An 18092-nucleotide genomic window follows, 5' to 3' on the forward strand; every position below is an offset into this window, starting at 1 on the left:
AGCGTGTCTGTATTTACAGGGGGTCTCCGGGGAGTGTGTCCGTATTTACAGGGGGTCACCGGCGAGCGTGTCAGTATTTACAGGGGGTTGCTGGGAGTGTGTCAGTATTTACAGGGGGTTCCCGGAGTGTGGCATTATTTACAGGGGGTCCCCGGAGTGTGGCATTATTTACAGGGGGTCCCCGGGAGCGTGTTAGTATTTACAAGGGGTCCCCGGGAGTGTGTCAGTATTTACAAGGGGTCCCTGGGAGTGTGCCAGTATTTACAGGGGGTCCCCGGGAGTGTGTCAGTATTTATACGGTGTCTCCGGGGAGTGTGTCAGTATTTACATGGGGTCCCCGGGAGTGTGTCAGTATTTACAAGGGTTTCCCAGTAGCGTGTCAGTATTTACAGGGGGTTCTCGGGAGTGTGCCAGCATTTACAGGGCGAACCCGGGAGTGTGTCAGTACTTACAGGGGGTCCCCGGGAACGTGTCAGTATTTACAAGGGCTCCCCGGGAGTGTGTCAGTATTTACAGGGCGTCCCCGGAGTGTGTCAGTATTTACAGGGAGTACCCTGGAGTGTGTCAGTATTTACAGGGGGTCTCCGGGGAGTGTGTCTTTATTTACAGTGGGTCTCTGGGGAGTGTGTCAGTATTTACAGGGTGTCCCCGTGAGTGTGTCAGTATTTACAGGGGGTTCCCGGGAGTGTGTCAGTGTTTACAGGGGGTCCCTGGGAGGGTGTTAATATTTACAAGAGGTCTCTGGGAGTATGCCAGTATTTACAACGGGTTCCCAGTAGTGTATCTGTATTTACAGGGGGTCCCCGGGAGTATGTCATTATTTACAGGGGGTCCCCAGGAGTGTGTCAGTATTTACAGGGGGTTCCCGGAGTGTATCAGTACTAACAGGGGCTCCCCAGGAGTGTGTCAGTACTTACACGGGGTCCCCGGGAGTGTGTCAGTATTTACAGGGGGTCCCCGGGAGTGTGTCAGTATGTATTGGGATTCCCTGGGAGTGTGTCAGTATTTACAGGGGGTCCCTGGGAGTGTGTCAGTATGTATAGGGGTTCCCCGGGAGTGTGTCAGTATTTACAGGGGGTCCCCGGGAGTGTGTCAGTGTTTACAGGGGGTCCCTGGGAGGATGTTAATATTTACGAGGTGTCCCTGGGAGTATGCTAGTATTTACAAGGGGTTCACAGTAGTGTGTCAGTATTTACAAGGGGTTCCCAGTAGTGTATCAATATTTACAGGGGGTTCCCGGGAGTGTGTCAGTATTTACAGGGGGTCCTCAGGAGTGTGTCAGTATTTACAAGGGGTCCCCAGGAGTGTGTCAGTACTTATACGGGGTCCCCGGGAGTGTGTCAGTGCTTACAGGGAGTCCCCAGGAGTGTGTCAGTATTTACAGGGGGTCCCCGGGATTATGTCATTATTTACAGGGGGTCCCCAGGAGTGTGATAGTATTTGCAGGGGCCCCCGGGAGTGTGTCAGTATTGATATGGGGTCCCCAGGAGTGTGTCAGTATTTACAGGGCGTCCCCGGGATTGTGTTAGTATTTACAGGGGCTTCCCGGGAGTGTGTCAGTATTTACATGGGGATCCCGGGATTATGTCATTATTTACAGGGAGTCCCCAGGAGTGTGTCAGTATTTACAGGTGGGTCCCCGGGATTATGTCATTATTTACAGGGGCTCCCCAGGAGTGTGTCAGTATTTACCGGGGGTCCCCGGAAGTGTGTTAGTATTTACAGGGGGTCCCCAGGAGTGTGATAGTATTTACAGGGGCCCCCGGGAGTGTGTCAGTATTGATATGGGGTCCCCAGGAGTGTGTCAGTATTTACAGGGCGTCCCCGGGAGTGTGCTAGTATTTATATGGGGTTCCCGGGAGTATGTCAGTATTTACAGGGAGTCCCTGGGAGCGTGTCAGTATTGACAGGGGTCCCCCGGGAGTGAGTCAATATTTACAGGGGTTCCCCAGGAGTGTGTCAGTATTTACAGAGGGTCCCCGGGAGTGTGTCAGTATTTACAGGGGGTCTCCGGGGAGTGTGTCAGTACTTACACGGGGTCCCCGGGAGTGTGTCAGTGCTTACAGGGAGTCCCCAGGAGTGTGTCAGTATTTACAGGGGGTCCCCGGGATTTTGTCATTATTTTCAGGGGGTCCCCAGGAGTGTGTCAGTACTTACCGGGTGTCCCCGGAAGTGTGTTAGTATTTACAGGGGGTCCCCAGGAGTGTGATAGTATTTACAGGGGCCCCCCCAGGAGTGTGTCAGTATTGATATGGGGTCCCCAGGAGTGTGTCAGTATTTACAGGGCGTCCCCGGGATTGTGTTAGTATTTACAAGAGGTCCCTGGGAGTATGCCAGTATTTACAAGGGGTTCCCAGTAGTGTATCAGTATTTACAGGGGGTCCCCGGGAGTATGTCATTATTTACAGGGGGTCCCCAGGAGTGTGTCAGTATTTACAGGGGGTCCCCAGGAGTGTGTCAGTACTAACAGGGGCTCCCCAGGATTGTGTCAGTACTTACACGGGGTCCCCGGGAGTGTGTCAGTATTTACAGGGGTTCCCCGGGAGTGTGTCAGTATTTTCAGGGGGTCCCCGGGAGTGTCAGTATTTACAGGGGGTCCCCGGGAGTGTCAGTATTTACAGGGGGTGCCTGGGAGTGTGTGTATTTACAGGGGGTCTCCGGGGAGTGTGTCAGTATTTACAGGGGGTTGCTGGGAGTTTGTCAGTATTTACAGGGGGTTCCCGGAGTGTGACAGTATTTACAGGGGGTCCCCGGGATTGTGTCAGTATTTACAGGGGGTCCCCGGGAGTCTCTGTATTTACAGGGGTTCTCCGGGAGTGTCAGTATTTACACTGGGTCCCCGGGAGTGTCAGTATTTACAGGGGGTTCCCGGGTGTGTCAGTATTTACAGGGGTTCCTCAGGAGTGTATCAGTATTTACAGGGGTGCCCCTGGAGTATGTCAGTATATACAGGGGTTCCCCGGGAGTGTGTCGGTATTTACAGGGGATCCTGGGAGTGTCAGTATTTACAGGGGTTCCGCGAGAGAGTGTCAGTATTTACAGGGGTCCCCAGGAGTGTGTCAGTATTTACAGGGGGTCCCCGGGATTATTTCATTATTCACAGGGCGAACCCGGGAGTGTGTCAGTACTTACAGGGGGTCCCCGGGAACGTGTCAGTATTTACAAGGGGTCCCCGGGAGTGTGTCAGTATTTACAGGGGGTCCCCGGAGTGTGTCAGTATTTACAGGGTGTCCCCTGGAGTGTGTCAGTATTTACAGGGGTTCTCCGGGGAGTGTGTCTTTAATTACAGTGGGTCTCTGGGGAGTGTGTCAGTATTTACAGGGTGTCCCCGTGAGTGTGTCAGTATTTACAGGGGGTCCCTGGGAGTGTGTCAGTGTTTACAGAGTGTCACTGGGAGGGTGTTAATATTTACAAGAGGTCCCTGGGAGTATGCCAGTATTTACAAGGGGTTCCCAGTAGTGTATCAGTATTTACAGGGGGTCCCCGGGAGTATGTCATTATTTACAGGGGGTCCCCAGGAGTGTGTCAGTATTTACAGGGGGTTCCCGGAGTGTGTCAGTACTAACAGGGGCTCCCCAGGATTGTGTCAGTACTTACACGGGGTCCCCGGGAGTGTGTTAGTATTTACAGGGGTTCCCCGGGAGTGTGTCAGTATTTTCAGGGGGTCCCCGGGAGTGTCAGTATTTACGGGGGTCCCTGGGAGTGTCAGTATTTACAGGGGGTGCCTGGGAGTGTGTGTATTTACAGGGGGTCTCCGGGCAGTGTGTCAGTATTTACAGGGGGTCCCCGGGAGTCTGTCAGTATTTACAGGGGTTCCCCGGGAGTGAGTCAATATTTACAGGGGGTTCCCAGGAGTGTGTCAGTATTTACAGGGGGGTCCCCGGGAGTGTGTCAGTATTTACAGGGGGTCTCCGGGGAGCGTGTCAGTATTTACAGGGGTCTCCGGGGAGTGTGTCAGTATTTACAGGGGGTCCCCAGGAGCGTGTCAGTATTTACAAGGGGTTCCCAGTAGTGTATCAATATTTACAGGGGGTTCCCGGGAGTGTGTCAGTATTTACAGGGGGTCCCCAGGAGTGTGTCAGTATTTACAAGGGGTCCCCAGGAGTGTGTCAGTACTTATACGGGGTCCCCGGGAGTGTGTCAGTGCTTACAGGGAGTCCCCAGGAGTGTGTCAGTATTTACAGGGGGTCCCCGGGATTATGTCATTATTTACAGGGGGTCCCCAGGAGTGTGATAGTATTTGCAGGGGCCCCCGGGAGTGTGTCAGTATTGATATGGGGTCCCCAGGAGTGTGTCAGTATTTACAGGGCGTCCCCGGGATTGTGGTAGTATTTACAGGGGCTTCCCGGGAGTGTGTCAGTATTTACATGGGGATCCCGGGATTATGTCATTATTTACAGGGAGTCCCCAGGAGTGTGTCAGTATTTACAGGTGGGTCCCCGGGATTATGTCATTATTTACAGGGGCTCCCCAGGAGTGTGTCAGTATTTACCGGGGGTCCCCGGAAGTGTGTTAGTATTTACAGGGGGTCCCCAGGAGTGTGATAGTATTTACAGGGGCCCCCGGGAGTGTGTCAGTATTGATATGGGGTCCCCAGGAGTGTGTCAGTATTTACAGGGCGTCCCCGGGAGTGTGCTAGTATTTATATGGGGTTCCCGGGAGTATGTCAGTATTTACAGGGAGTCCCTGGGAGCGTGTCAGTATTGACAGGGGTCCCCCGGGAGTGAGTCAATATTTACAGGGGTTCCCCAGGAGTGTGTCAGTATTTACAGAGGGTCCCCGGGAGTGTGTCAGTATTTACAGGGGGTCTCCGGGGAGTGTGTCAGTACTTACACGGGGTCCCCGGGAGTGTGTCAGTGCTTACAGGGAGTCCCCAGGAGTGTGTCAGTATTTACAGGGGGTCCCCGGGATTTTGTCATTATTTTCAGGGGGTCCCCAGGAGTGTGTCAGTACTTACCGGGTGTCCCCGGAAGTGTGTTAGTATTTACAGGGGGTCCCCAGGAGTGTGATAGTATTTACAGGGGCCCCCCCAGGAGTGTGTCAGTATTGATATGGGGTCCCCAGGAGTGTGTCAGTATTTACAGGGCGTCCCCGGGATTGTGTTAGTATTTACAAGAGGTCCCTGGGAGTATGCCAGTATTTACAAGGGGTTCCCAGTAGTGTATCAGTATTTACAGGGGGTCCCCGGGAGTATGTCATTATTTACAGGGGGTCCCCAGGAGTGTGTCAGTATTTACAGGGGGTCCCCAGGAGTGTGTCAGTACTAACAGGGGCTCCCCAGGATTGTGTCAGTACTTACACGGGGTCCCCGGGAGTGTGTCAGTATTTACAGGGGTTCCCCGGGAGTGTGTCAGTATTTTCAGGGGGTCCCCGGGAGTGTCAGTATTTACAGGGGGTCCCCGGGAGTGTCAGTATTTACAGGGGGTGCCTGGGAGTGTGTGTATTTACAGGGGGTCTCCGGGGAGTGTGTCAGTATTTACAGGGGGTTGCTGGGAGTTTGTCAGTATTTACAGGGGGTTCCCGGAGTGTGACAGTATTTACAGGGGGTCCCCGGGATTGTGTCAGTATTTACAGGGGGTCCCCGGGAGTCTCTGTATTTACAGGGGTTCTCCGGGAGTGTCAGTATTTACACTGGGTCCCCGGGAGTGTCAGTATTTACAGGGGGTTCCCGGGTGTGTCAGTATTTACAGGGGTTCCTCAGGAGTGTATCAGTATTTACAGGGGTGCCCCTGGAGTATGTCAGTATATACAGGGGTTCCCCGGGAGTGTGTCGGTATTTACAGGGGATCCTGGGAGTGTCAGTATTTACAGGGGTTCCGCGAGAGAGTGTCAGTATTTACAGGGGTCCCCAGGAGTGTGTCAGTATTTACAGGGGGTCCCCGGGATTATTTCATTATTCACAGGGCGAACCCGGGAGTGTGTCAGTACTTACAGGGGGTCCCCGGGAACGTGTCAGTATTTACAAGGGGTCCCCGGGAGTGTGTCAGTATTTACAGGGGGTCCCCGGGAGTGTGTCAGTATTTACAGGGGGTCCCCGGAGTGTGTCAGTATTTACAGGGAGTCCCCTGGAGTGTGTCAGTATTTACAGGGGGTCTCCGGGGAGTGTGTCTTTAATTACAGTGGGTCTCTGGGGAGTGTGTCAGTATTTACAGGGTGTCCCCGTGAGTGTGTCAGTATTTACAGGGGGTCCCTGGGAGTGTGTCAGTGTTTACAGAGGGTCACTGGGAGGGTGTTAATATTTACAAGAGGTCCCTGGGAGTATGCCAGTATTTACAAGGGGTTCCCAGTAGTGTATCAGTATTTACAGGGGGTCCCCGGGAGTATGTCATTATTTACAGGGGGTCCCCAGGAGTGTGTCAGTATTTACAGGGGGTTCCCGGAGTGTGTCAGTACTAACAGGGGCTCCCCAGGATTGTGTCAGTACTTACACGGGGTCCCCGGGAGTGTGTTAGTATTTACAGGGGTTCCCCGGGAGTGTGTCAGTATTTTCAGGGGGTCCCCGGGAGTGTCAGTATTTACGGGGGTCCCTGGGAGTGTCAGTATTTACAGGGGTTCCTGGGAGTGTGTGTATTTACAGGGGGTCTCCGGGCAGTGTGTCAGTATTTACAGGGGGTCCCCGGGAGTCTGTCAGTATTTACAGGGGTTCCCCGGGAGTGAGTCAATATTTACAGGGGGTTCCCAGGAGTGTGTCAGTATTTACAGGGGGGTCCCCGGGAGTGTGTCAGTATTTACAGGGGGTCTCCGGGGAGCGTGTCAGTATTTACAGGGGTCTCCGGGGAGTGTGTCAGTATTTACAGGGGGTCCCCAGGAGCGTGTCTGTATTTACAGGGGGGGTCCCGGGAGTGTGTCAGTATTTACAGGGGTTCCCCGGGAGTGTGTCAGTATTTTCAGGGGGTCCCCGGGAGTGTCAGTATTTACAGGGGGTCCCCGGGAGTGTCAGTATTTACAGGGGGTGCCTGGGAGTGTGTGTATTTACAGGGTGTCCCCGTGAGTATGTCAGTATTTACAGGGGGTCTCCGGGAGTGTGTCAGTATTTACAGGGGTCTCCGGGGAGTGTGTCAGTATTTACAGGGGTTCCCCAGGAGTGTGTCAGTATTTACAGGGGTTCCCCGGGAGTGTGTCAGTATTTACAGGGGTTCCCCGGGAGTGTATCAGTATTTACAGGGATTCCGCTGGAGTATGTCAGTATTTACAAGGGTTCCCCGGGAGTATGTCGGTATTTACAGGCGGTCCCCGGGAGTGTCAGTTCTTACAGGGGTTCCCTGAGAGTATTTCAGTATTTACAGGGGTTCCCCAGGAGTGTGTCAGTATTTACAGGGGTTCCCCGGGAGTGTGTCAGTATTTACAGGGGGTCCCCGGGAGTGTCAGTATTTACAGGGGGTCCCAAGGAGTGTCAGTATTTACAGGGGGTGCCTGGGAGTGTGTGTATTTACAGGGGTTCCCCGGGAGTGAGTCAATATTTACAGGGTGTCCCCAGGAGTGTGTCAGTATTTACAGGGGGGTCCCCGGGAGTGTGTCAGTATTTACAGGGGCTCTCCGGGGAGTGTGTCAGTATTTACAGGGGGTCTCCGGGGAGTGTGTCAGTATTTACAGGGGATCCCCAGGAGCGTGTCTGTATTTACAGGGGGTCTCCGGGGAGTGTGTCCGTATTTACAGGGGGTCCCTAGGAGCGTGTCTGTATTTAAAGGGGGTCTCCGCGGAGTGTGTCTGTATTTATAGGGGGTCTGCGGGGAGTGTGTCAGTATTTACAGGGGGTCTCCGGGGAGTGTGTCAGTATTTACAGGGGGTCCCCAGGAGTGTGTCAGTATTTACAGGGGGTTGCTGGGAGTTTGTCAGTATTTACAGGGGGTTCCCGGAGTGTGACAGTATTTACAGGGGCTCCCCGGGATTGTGTCAGTGTTTACAGGGGTCCCCGGGAGTGTGTCAGTATTTACAGGGGGTCCCCGGGAGTCTCTGTATTTACAGGGGTTCTCCGGGAGTGTCAGTATTTACACTGGGTCCCCGGGAGTGTCAGTATTTACAGGGGGTTCCCGGATGTGTCAGTATTTACAGGGGTTCCCCAGGAGTGTATCAGTATTTACAGGGGTTCCCCGGGAGTGTGTCAGTATATGCAGGGGTTCCCCGGGAGTGTGTCGGTATTTACAGGGGATCCTGGGAGTGTCAGTATTTACAGGGGTTCCCCGAGAGAGTGTCAGTATTTACAGGGGGTCCCCAGGAGTGTGTCTGTATTTACAGGGGGTCCCCGGGAGTGTGTCAGTATTTACAGGGGGTCTCCAGGAGTGTGTCAGTATTTACAGGGGGTCCCCAGGAGTGTGTCAGTATTTACAGGGGGTCCCCGGGAGTGTGTCAGTATTTACAGGGGGTCTCCGGGGAGTGTGTCAGTATTTACAGGGGGTCCCCAGGTGCGTGTCTGTATTTACAGGGGGTCTCCAGGGAGTGTGTCAGTATTTACAAGGGGTCTCCGCGGAGTGTGTCAGTATTTACTGGGGGTCCCCAGGAGCGTGTCTGTATTTATAGGGGGTCTCCAGGGAGTGTGTCCGTATTTACAGGGGGTCCCCAGGAGCGTGACTGTATTAACAGGGGGTCTACGCGCAGTGTGTCTGTATTTACAGGGGGTCTCTGGGGAGTGTGCCAGTATTTACAGGGGGTTGCTGGGAGTGTGTCAGTATTTACAGGGGGTTCCCGGAGTGTGACAGTATTTACAGGAGGTCCCCAGGAGTGTGTTAGTATTTACAGGGGGACCCCGGAAGTGTGTCAGTATTCACAGGGGGTCCCCGGGAGTGTGTCAGTATTTATACGGGGTCTCCAGGGAGTGTGTCAGTATTTACATGGGGTCCCTGGGAGTGTGTCAGTATTTACAAGGGATTCCCAGTAGCTTGTCAGTATTTGCAGGGGGTTCTCGTGAGTGTGCCAGCATTTACAGGGCGAACCCGGGAGTGTGTCAGTAATTACAGGGGGTCCCCGGGAACGTGTCAGTATTTACAGGGGGTCCCCGGGAGTGTGTCAGTATTTACAGGGGGTCCCCGGAGTGTGTCAGTATTTATAGGGAGTCCCCTGGAGTGTGTCAGCATTTACAGGGGGTCTCCGGGGAGTGTGTCTTTATTTACAGTGGGTCTCTGGGGAGTGTGTCAGTATTTACAGCGTGTCCCCGTGAGTGTGTCAGTATTTACAGGGGGTCCCCGGGAGTGTGTCAGCGTTTACAGGGGGTCCCTGGGAGGGTGTTAATATTTACAAAAGGTCCCTGGGAGTATGCCAGTATTTACAAGGGGTTCCCAGTAGTGTATCTGTATTTACAGGGGGTCCCCGGGAGTATGTCATTATTTACACGGGGTCCCCAGGAGTGTGTCAGAATTTACAGGGGGTTCCCGGAGTGTGTCAGTACTAACAGGGGCTCCCCAGGAGTGTGTCAGTACTTACACGGGGCCCCCGGGAGTGTGTCAGTATTTACAGGGGGTCCCCGCGAGTGTGTCAGTATGTACAGGGATTCCCCGGGAGTGTGTCAGTATTTACAGGGGGTCCCCGGGAGTGTGTCAGTGTTTACAGGGGGTCCCTGGGAGGATGTTAATATTTACGAGGTGTCCCTGGGAGTATGCTAGTATTTACAAGGGGTTCCCAGTAGTGTATCAGTATTTACAGGGGGTTCCCGGGAGTGTGTCAGTATTTACAGGGTGTCCCCGGGAGTGTGTCAGTATTTACAAGGGGTCCCCAGGAGTGTGACAGTACTTACACGGGGTCCCCGGGAGTGTATCAGTATTTACAGGGGGTCCCCGGGATTATTTCATTATTTGCAGGGCGAACCCGGGAGTGTGTCAGTACTTACAGGGGGTCCCCGGGAACGTGTCAGTATTTACAGGGGGTCCCCGGGAGTGTGTCAGTATTTACAGGGGTTCTCCGGGGAGTGTGTCTTTATTTACAGTGGGTCTCTGGGGAGTGTGTCAGTATTTACAGGGTGTCCCCGTGAGTGTGTCAGTATTTACAGGGGGTCGCTGGGAGTGTGTCAGTGTTTACAGGGGGTCCCTGGGAGGGTGTAAATATTTACAAGAGGTCCCTGGGAGTATGCCTGTATTTACAAGGGGTTCCCAGTAGTGTATCAGTATTTACAGGGGGTCCCCGGGAGTATGTCATTATTTACAGGGGGTCCCCAGGAGTGTGTCAGTATTTACAGGGGGTTCCCGGAGTGTGTCAGTACTAACGGGCTCCCCAGGATTGTGTCAGTACTTACACGGGGTCCCCGGGAGTGTGTCAGTATTTACAGGGGTTCCCCGGGAGTGTGTCAGTATTTTCAGGGGGTCCCCGGGAGTGTCAGTATTTACAGGGGTCCCCGGGAGTGTCAGTATTTACAGGGGGTGCCTGGGAGTGTGTGTATTTACAGGGGGTCTCCGGGGAGTGTGTCAGTATTTACAGGGGGTCCCCGGGAGTCTGTCAGTATTTACAGGGGTTCCCCGGGAGTGAGTCAATATTTACAGGGGGTTCCCAGGAGTGTGTCATTATTTACAGGGGGTCTCCGGGGAGTGTGTCAGTATTTACAGGGGTCTCCGGGGAGTGTGTCAGTATTTACAGGGGGTCCCCAGGAGCGTGTCTGTATTTACAGGGGGTCTCCAGGGAGTGTGTCCGTATTTACAGGGGGTCCCCAGGAGTGTGTCTGTATTTACAGGGGGTCTCCGGGGAGCGTGTCAGTATTTACAGGGGGTCTCCGGGGAGTATGTCAGTATTTACAGGGGGTCTCCAGGGAGTGTGTCCGTATTTACAGGGGATCCCCAGGAGCGTGTCTGTATTTACTGGGGGTCTCCGGGGAGTGTGTCAGTATTTACAGGGGGTTGCTGGGAGTGTGTCAGTATTTACAGGGGGTTCCCGGAGTGTGACAGTATTTACACGGGGTCCCCTGGAGTGTGTCAGTATTTACACGGGGTCCCCTGGAGTGTGTCAGTATTTACAAGGGGTACCCGGGAGTGTGTCAGTATTTACAGTGAGTCTCCGGGAGTATGTCAGTATTTACAGGTGGTTCCCGGGAGTGTGTGAGTATTTACAGGGGGTCCCCCGGAGTGTGTCAATATTTACAGGGGGCTCCCCGGGTGTGTGTCAGTGTTTACAGGGGTTCCCTGGGAGGGTGTTAATATTTACAAGGGGTCCCTGGGAGTGTGTCAGTATTTGCAGGTGCTTCCCGGGAGTGTGTTAGTATTTACAGGGGGTCCCCCGGAGTGTGTTTGTATTTACAGGGGGTCCCCGTGAGTGTGTCAGTATTTACACGGGGTTCCCGGGAGTGTGCCAGCATTTACAGGGCGTCCCCGGGAGTGTGTCAGTATTTACAGGGGGTTCCCGGGAGTATGTCAGTATTTACAAGGGTCCCCGGGAGTGTGTCAGTATTTACAGGGGGTCCTCGGGGGTTGTGTCAGTATTTACAAGGGGTTCCCGTGAGTGTGTCAGTATTTGCAGGGTGTCCTCAGGATTCTGTCAGTGTTCACAGGGGGTCGCTGGGAGTGTGTCAGTATTTACAGGGGGTCCCCGGGAGTGTGTCAGCAATTACAGGGGGTCCCCGGGAGTGTGTCAGTATTTACAGGGGTTTCCCAGTAGTGTGTCAGTATTTACAAAAGGGTCCCCGGGATTGTGTCAGTATTTACAGGGGTTCCCCGGGAGTGTGTCAGTATTTACAGGGGTTCCCTCGGATTGTGTCACTATTTACAGGGGGTCCCCGGGATTGTGTCAGTATTTACAGGGGTTTCCCAGTAGTGTGTCAGTATTTACAAAAGGGTCCCCGGAATTGTGTCAGTATTTACAAAAGGGTCCCCGGGATTGTGTCAGTATTTACAGGGGTTCCCCGCGAGTGTGTCAGTATTTACAGGGGGTCCCCGGGAGTGTGTCAATTTTTACAGGGGGTCCCCGGGAGTGTGTCTGTATTTATTGGGGGTCCCCGTGAGTGTGTCAGTATTTTCAGTGGGTCCCCGGGAGTGTGTCAGTTTTTACAGAGGTCCCTGGGAGGTTGTTAATATTTACAGGGGGTCCCCGGGAGTGTGTCAGTATTTACAGGTGGTTCCCGGGAGTGTGTGAGTATTTACAGGGGATCCCCGGGAGTGTGTCAATATTTACAGGGGGTCCCCGGGAGTGTGTCAGTGTTTACAGGGGGTCCTTGGGAAGGTGTTAATATTTACAAGGGGTCGCTGGGAGTATGCCAGTATTTACAAGGGGTTCCCAGTAGTGTGTCAGTATTTACAAGGGGGTCCCCAGGAGTGTGTCAGTACTTACAGGGGGTCCCCGTGAGTGTGTCAGTATTTACACGGGGTTCCCGGGAGTGTGTCAGTATTTACGTGGGGTTCCCGGGAGTGTGCCAGCATTTACAAGGTTCCCCGGGAGTGTGTCAGTATTTACAGGGGGTCCCCGGGGGGTGTGTCTGTATTTACAGGGTGTCCTCGGGAGTGTGTCAGTGTTCACAGGGGGTCGCTGGGAGTGTGTCAGTATTTCCAGGGGGTCCCCGGGAGTGTGTCAGCAATTACAGGGGATCCCCGGGAGTGTCAATATTTACAGGGGTTCCCCAGGAGTGTGTCAGTATTTACAGGGGTTTCCCAGTAGTGTGTCAGTATTTACAAAAGGGTCCCTGGGATTGTGTCAGTATTTACAGGGGTTCCCCGGGAGTGTGTCAGTATTTACAGGGGATCCCTGGGAGTGTGTCAGTATTTACAGGGGTTCCCCGGGAGTGTGTCACTATTTACAGGGGGTCCCTGGGAGTGAGTCAGTACTTACAGGGGGTCCCCGCGAGTATGTCAGTATTTACAGGGGGTCCCCGGGAAGGTGTCACTATTTACAAGGTTCCCCGGGAGTGTGTCAGTATTTACAGGGGTTCCCCGGGAGTGTGTCAGTATTTTCAGGGGGTCCCCGGGAGTGTCAGTATTTACAGGGGGTCCCCGGGAGTGTCAGTATTTACAGGGGGTGCCTGGGAGTGTGTGTATTTACAGGGTGTCCCCGTGAGTATGTCAGTATTTACAGGGGGTCTCCGGGAGTGTGTCAGTATTTACAGGGGTCTCCGGGGAGTGTGTCAGTATTTACAGGGGTTCCCCAGGAGTGTGTCAGTATTTACAGGGGTTCCCCGGGAGTGTGTCAGTATTTACAGGGGTTCCCCGGGAGTGTATCAGTATTTACAGGGATTCCGCTGGAGTATGTCAGTATTTACAAGGGTTCCCCGGGAGTATGTCGGTATTTACAGGCGGTCCCCGGGAGTGTCAGTTCTTACAGGGGTTCCCTGAGAGTATTTCAGTATTTACAGGGGTTCCCCAGGAGTGTGTCAGTATTTACAGGGGTTCCCCGGGAGTGTGTCAGTATTTACAGGGGGTCCCCGGGAGTGTCAGTATTTACAGGGGGTCCCAAGGAGTGTCAGTATTTACAGGGGGTGCCTGGGAGTGTGTGTATTTACAGGGGTTCCCCGGGAGTGAGTCAATATTTACAGGGTGTCCCCAGGAGTGTGTCAGTATTTACAGGGGGGTCCCCGGGAGTGTGTCAGTATTTACAGGGGCTCTCCGGGGAGTGTGTCAGTATTTACAGGGGGTCTCCGGGGAGTGTGTCAGTATTTACAGGGGGTCCCCAGGAGCGTGTCTGTATTTACAGGGGGTCTCCGGGGAGTGTGTCCGTATTTACAGGGGGTCCCTAGGAGCGTGTCTGTATTTAAAGGGGGTCTCCGCGGAGTGTGTCTGTATTTATAGGGGGTCTGCGGGGAGTGTGTCAGTATTTACAGGGGGTCTCCGGGGAGTGTGTCAGTATTTACAGGGGGTCCCCAGGAGTGTGTCAGTATTTACAGGGGGTTGCTGGGAGTTTGTCAGTATTTACAGGGGGTTCCCGGAGTGTGACAGTATTTACAGGGGCTCCCCGGGATTGTGTCAGTGTTTACAGGGGTCCCCGGGAGTGTGTCAGTATTTACAGGGGGTCCCCGGGAGTCTCTGTATTTACAGGGGTTCTCCGGGAGTGTCAGTATTTACACTGGGTCCCCGGGAGTGTCAGTATTTACAGGGGGTTCCCGGATGTGTCAGTATTTACAGGGGTTCCCCAGGAGTGTATCAGTATTTACAGGGGTTCCCCGGGAGTGTGTCAGTATATGCAGGGGTTCCCCGGGAGTGTGTCGGTATTTACAGGGGATCCTGGGAGTGTCAGTATTTACAGGGGTTCCCCGAGAGAGTGTCAGTATTTACAGGGGGTCCCCAGGAGTGTGTCTGTATTTACAGGGGGTCCCCGGGAGTGTGTCAGTATTTACAGGGGGTCTCCAGGAGTGTGTCAGTATTTACAGGGGGTCCCCAGGAGTGTGTCAGTATTTACAGGGGGTCCCCGGGAGTGTGTCAGTATTTACAGGGGGTCTCCGGGGAGTGTGTCAGTATTTACAGGGGGTCCCCAGGTGCGTGTCTGTATTTACAGGGGGTCTCCAGGGAGTGTGTCAGTATTTACAAGGGGTCTCCGCGGAGTGTGTCAGTATTTACTGGCGGTCCCCAGGAGCGTGTCTGTATTTATAGGGGGTCTCCAGGGAGTGTGTCCGTATTTACAGGGGGTCCCCAGGAGCGTGACTGTATTAACAGGGGGTCTACGCGCAGTGTGTCTGTATTTACAGGGGGTCTCTGGGGAGTGTGCCAGTATTTACAGGGGGTTGCTGGGAGTGTGTCAGTATTTACAGGGGGTTCCCGGAGTGTGACAGTATTTACAGGAGGTCCCCAGGAGTGTGTTAGTATTTACAGGGGGACCCCGGAAGTGTGTCAGTATTCACAGGGGGTCCCCGGGAGTGTGTCAGTATTTATACGGGGTCTCCAGGGAGTGTGTCAGTATTTACATGGGGTCCCTGGGAGTGTGTCAGTATTTACAAGGGATTCCCAGTAGCTTGTCAGTATTTGCAGGGGGTTCTCGTGAGTGTGCCAGCATTTACAGGGCGAACCCGGGAGTGTGTCAGTAATTACAGGGGGTCCCCGGGAACGTGTCAGTATTTACAGGGGGTCCCCGGGAGTGTGTCAGTATTTACAGGGGGTCCCCGGAGTGTGTCAGTATTTATAGGGAGTCCCCTGGAGTGTGTCAGCATTTACAGGGGGTCTCCGGGGAGTGTGTCTTTATTTACAGTGGGTCTCTGGGGAGTGTGTCAGTATTTACAGCGTGTCCCCGTGAGTGTGTCAGTATTTACAGGGGGTCCCCGGGAGTGTGTCAGCGTTTACAGGGGGTCCCTGGGAGGGTGTTAATATTTACAAAAGGTCCCTGGGAGTATGCCAGTATTTACAAGGGGTTCCCAGTAGTGTATCTGTATTTACAGGGGGTCCCCGGGAGTATGTCATTATTTACACGGGGTCCCCAGGAGTGTGTCAGAATTTACAGGGGGTTCCCGGAGTGTGTCAGTACTAACAGGGGCTCCCCAGGAGTGTGTCAGTACTTACACGGGGTCCCCGGGAGTGTGTCAGTATTTACAGGGGGTCCCCGCGAGTGTGTCAGTATGTACAGGGATTCCCCGGGAGTGTGTCAGTATTTACAGGGGGTCCCCGGGAGTGTGTCAGTGTTTACAGGGGGTCCCTGGGAGGATGTTAATATTTACGAGGTGTCCCTGGGAGTATGCTAGTATTTACAAGGGGTTCCCAGTAGTGTATCAGTATTTACAGGGGGTTCCCGGGAGTGTGTCAGTATTTACAGGGTGTCCCCGGGAGTGTGTCAGTATTTACAAGGGGTCCCCAGGAGTGTGACAGTACTTACACGGGGTCCCCGGGAGTGTGTCAGTATTTACAGGGGGTCCCCGGGATTATTTCATTATTTGCAGGGCGAACCCGGGAGTGTGTCAGTACTTACAGGGGGTCCCCGGGAACGTGTCAGTATTTACAGGGGGTCCCCGGGAGTGTGTCAGTATTTACAGGGGTTCTCCGGGGAGTGTGTCTTTATTTACAGTGGGTCTCTGGGGAGTGTGTCAGTATTTACAGGGTGTCCCCGTGAGTGTGTCAGTATTTACAGGGGGTCGCTGGGAGTGTGTCAGTGTTTACAGGGGGTCCCTGGGAGGGTGTAAATATTTACAAGAGGTCCCTGGGAGTATGCCTGTATTTACAAGGGGTTCCCAGTAGTGTATCAGTATTTACAGGGGGTCCCCGGGAGTATGTCATTATTTACAGGGGGTCCCCAGGAGTGTGTCAGTATTTACAGGGGGTTCCCGGAGTGTGTCAGTACTAACGGGCTCCCCAGGATTGTGTCAGTACTTACACGGGGTCCCCGGGAGTGTGTCAGTATTTACAGGGGTTCCCCGGGAGTGTGTCAGTATTTTCAGGGGGTCCCCGGGAGTGTCAGTATTTACAGGGGTCCCCGGGAGTGTCAGTATTTACAGGGGGTGCCTGGGAGTGTGTGTATTTACAGGGGGTCTCCGGGGAGTGTGTCAGTATTTACAGGGGGTCCCCGGGAGTCTGTCAGTATTTACAGGGGTTCCCCGGGAGTGAGTCAATATTTACAGGGGGTTCCCAGGAGTGTGTCATTATTTACAGGGGGTCTCCGGGGAGTGTGTCAGTATTTACAGGGGTCTCCGGGGAGTGTGTCAGTATTTACAGGGGGTCCCCAGGAGCGTGTCTGTATTTACAGGGGGTCTCCAGGGAGTGTGTCCGTATTTACAGGGGGTCCCCAGGAGTGTGTCTGTATTTACAGGGGGTCTCCGGGGAGCGTGTCAGTATTTACAGGGGGTCTCCGGGGAGTATGTCAGTATTTACAGGGGGTCTCTAGGGAGTGTGTCCGTATTTACAGGGGATCCCCAGGAGCGTGTCTGTATTTACTGGGGGTCTCCGGGGAGTGTGTCAGTATTTACAGGGGGTTGCTGGGAGTGTGTCAGTATTTACAGGGGGTTCCCGGAGTGTGACAGTATTTACACGGGGTCCCCTGGAGTGTGTCAGTATTTACACGGGGTCCCCTGGAGTGTGTTAGTATTTACAGTGAGTCTCCGGGAGTATGTCAGTATTTACAGGTGGTTCCCGGGAGTGTGTGAGTATTTACAGGGGGTCCCCGGGAGTTTGTCAATGTTTACAGGGTGTCCCCGGGAGTGTCAGTATATACAGGGTGTCCCCGGGATTGTCAGTATTTACAGGGGGTCCCCGGGAGTGTGTCAGTATTTACAGGAGGTCCCCAGGAGTGTCAGTATTTACAGGGGATACCCGGGAGTGTCAATATTTACAGGGGGTCCCCGGTGTTGTGTATGTAATATGTGTGCTACTTTGAACCTATGGACAGGACTGCACTACTTGTAGGGCGTAGTGATACGCAGTACCACTCCTGGCCATAGGGGTATAAATAGTACCGTGGGTACTGATCTCCCCTCAGTTCCCGCCTGTGGGCATGAAGTAAAGACCTACGTATAGTCCCTACCTCCAACCAGTAAAGACCTGTTTGAGTTATACGTTTAAGTCTTTGTGTTAATTGTTCAATACAGTACACATACTTAACACTGGCGACGAGTCAGGTTCTTACCCTGCGGCAGTTGAAGAGAGGTTTCAAACATCACCACCCCACTAGAAGCGACAGGCTTTAGGACTCTGAAGCCTCCATCAGCGACTGAGCACTGGAGTGCAGCAGCCATCCTGACAGCTTCCAGCGACTGACAGAAGTCTTTCTGCAGTTTCCTTGTTCAACCTAGGTGGTGGGGTAAGCCGTGCAGCGTTGGCTGCAAAGACAGGGCTGGGGAAGTTGGAGAAGATAAGGGCGATCGCAATCCCTGATAAGAGCCGCGGTGAAACGCGCGAGCGGGTAAGCCAGAGCCCGGGAGGGAGCGAGCAAGAGCCGCGCGAGCGGGTGAGCCAGAGGCCGGGAGCCGCTTCAAGTGCGAGGCGCAGCGCGGGCCAGCGATCGGGACCAAAGATAAGGGCCGCACTCGGACTGAAAGGCGCGGCGGCTGCAGAAGCTCAAGGTGCGAGAGCCGCGGTGCGCAGCGCGGGCTATCGATCGCGGCGAAGATAAGGGCCGCACTCGGGGGCTGAAGGGAGACGGCGTCGGGGGACGGGTGAAGACCGCCAAGCGCGGGAAAACCGCCATTTTGTGGGCGGAGGACGACGGCAAGAGCGGGAAGCCGCCATCTTTGATAACAAGTAAACAAAATAAAATCTGAGAAATTGCAAATCGACAATGCC

The sequence above is a fragment of the Somniosus microcephalus genome, chromosome 21 (genome assembly GCF_052327205.1).
Source record: "Somniosus microcephalus isolate GS21.2 chromosome 21, FLI_Smic_1.0, whole genome shotgun sequence".
NCBI classification, from domain to species: Eukaryota; Metazoa; Chordata; class Chondrichthyes; order Squaliformes; family Somniosidae; genus Somniosus; species Somniosus microcephalus.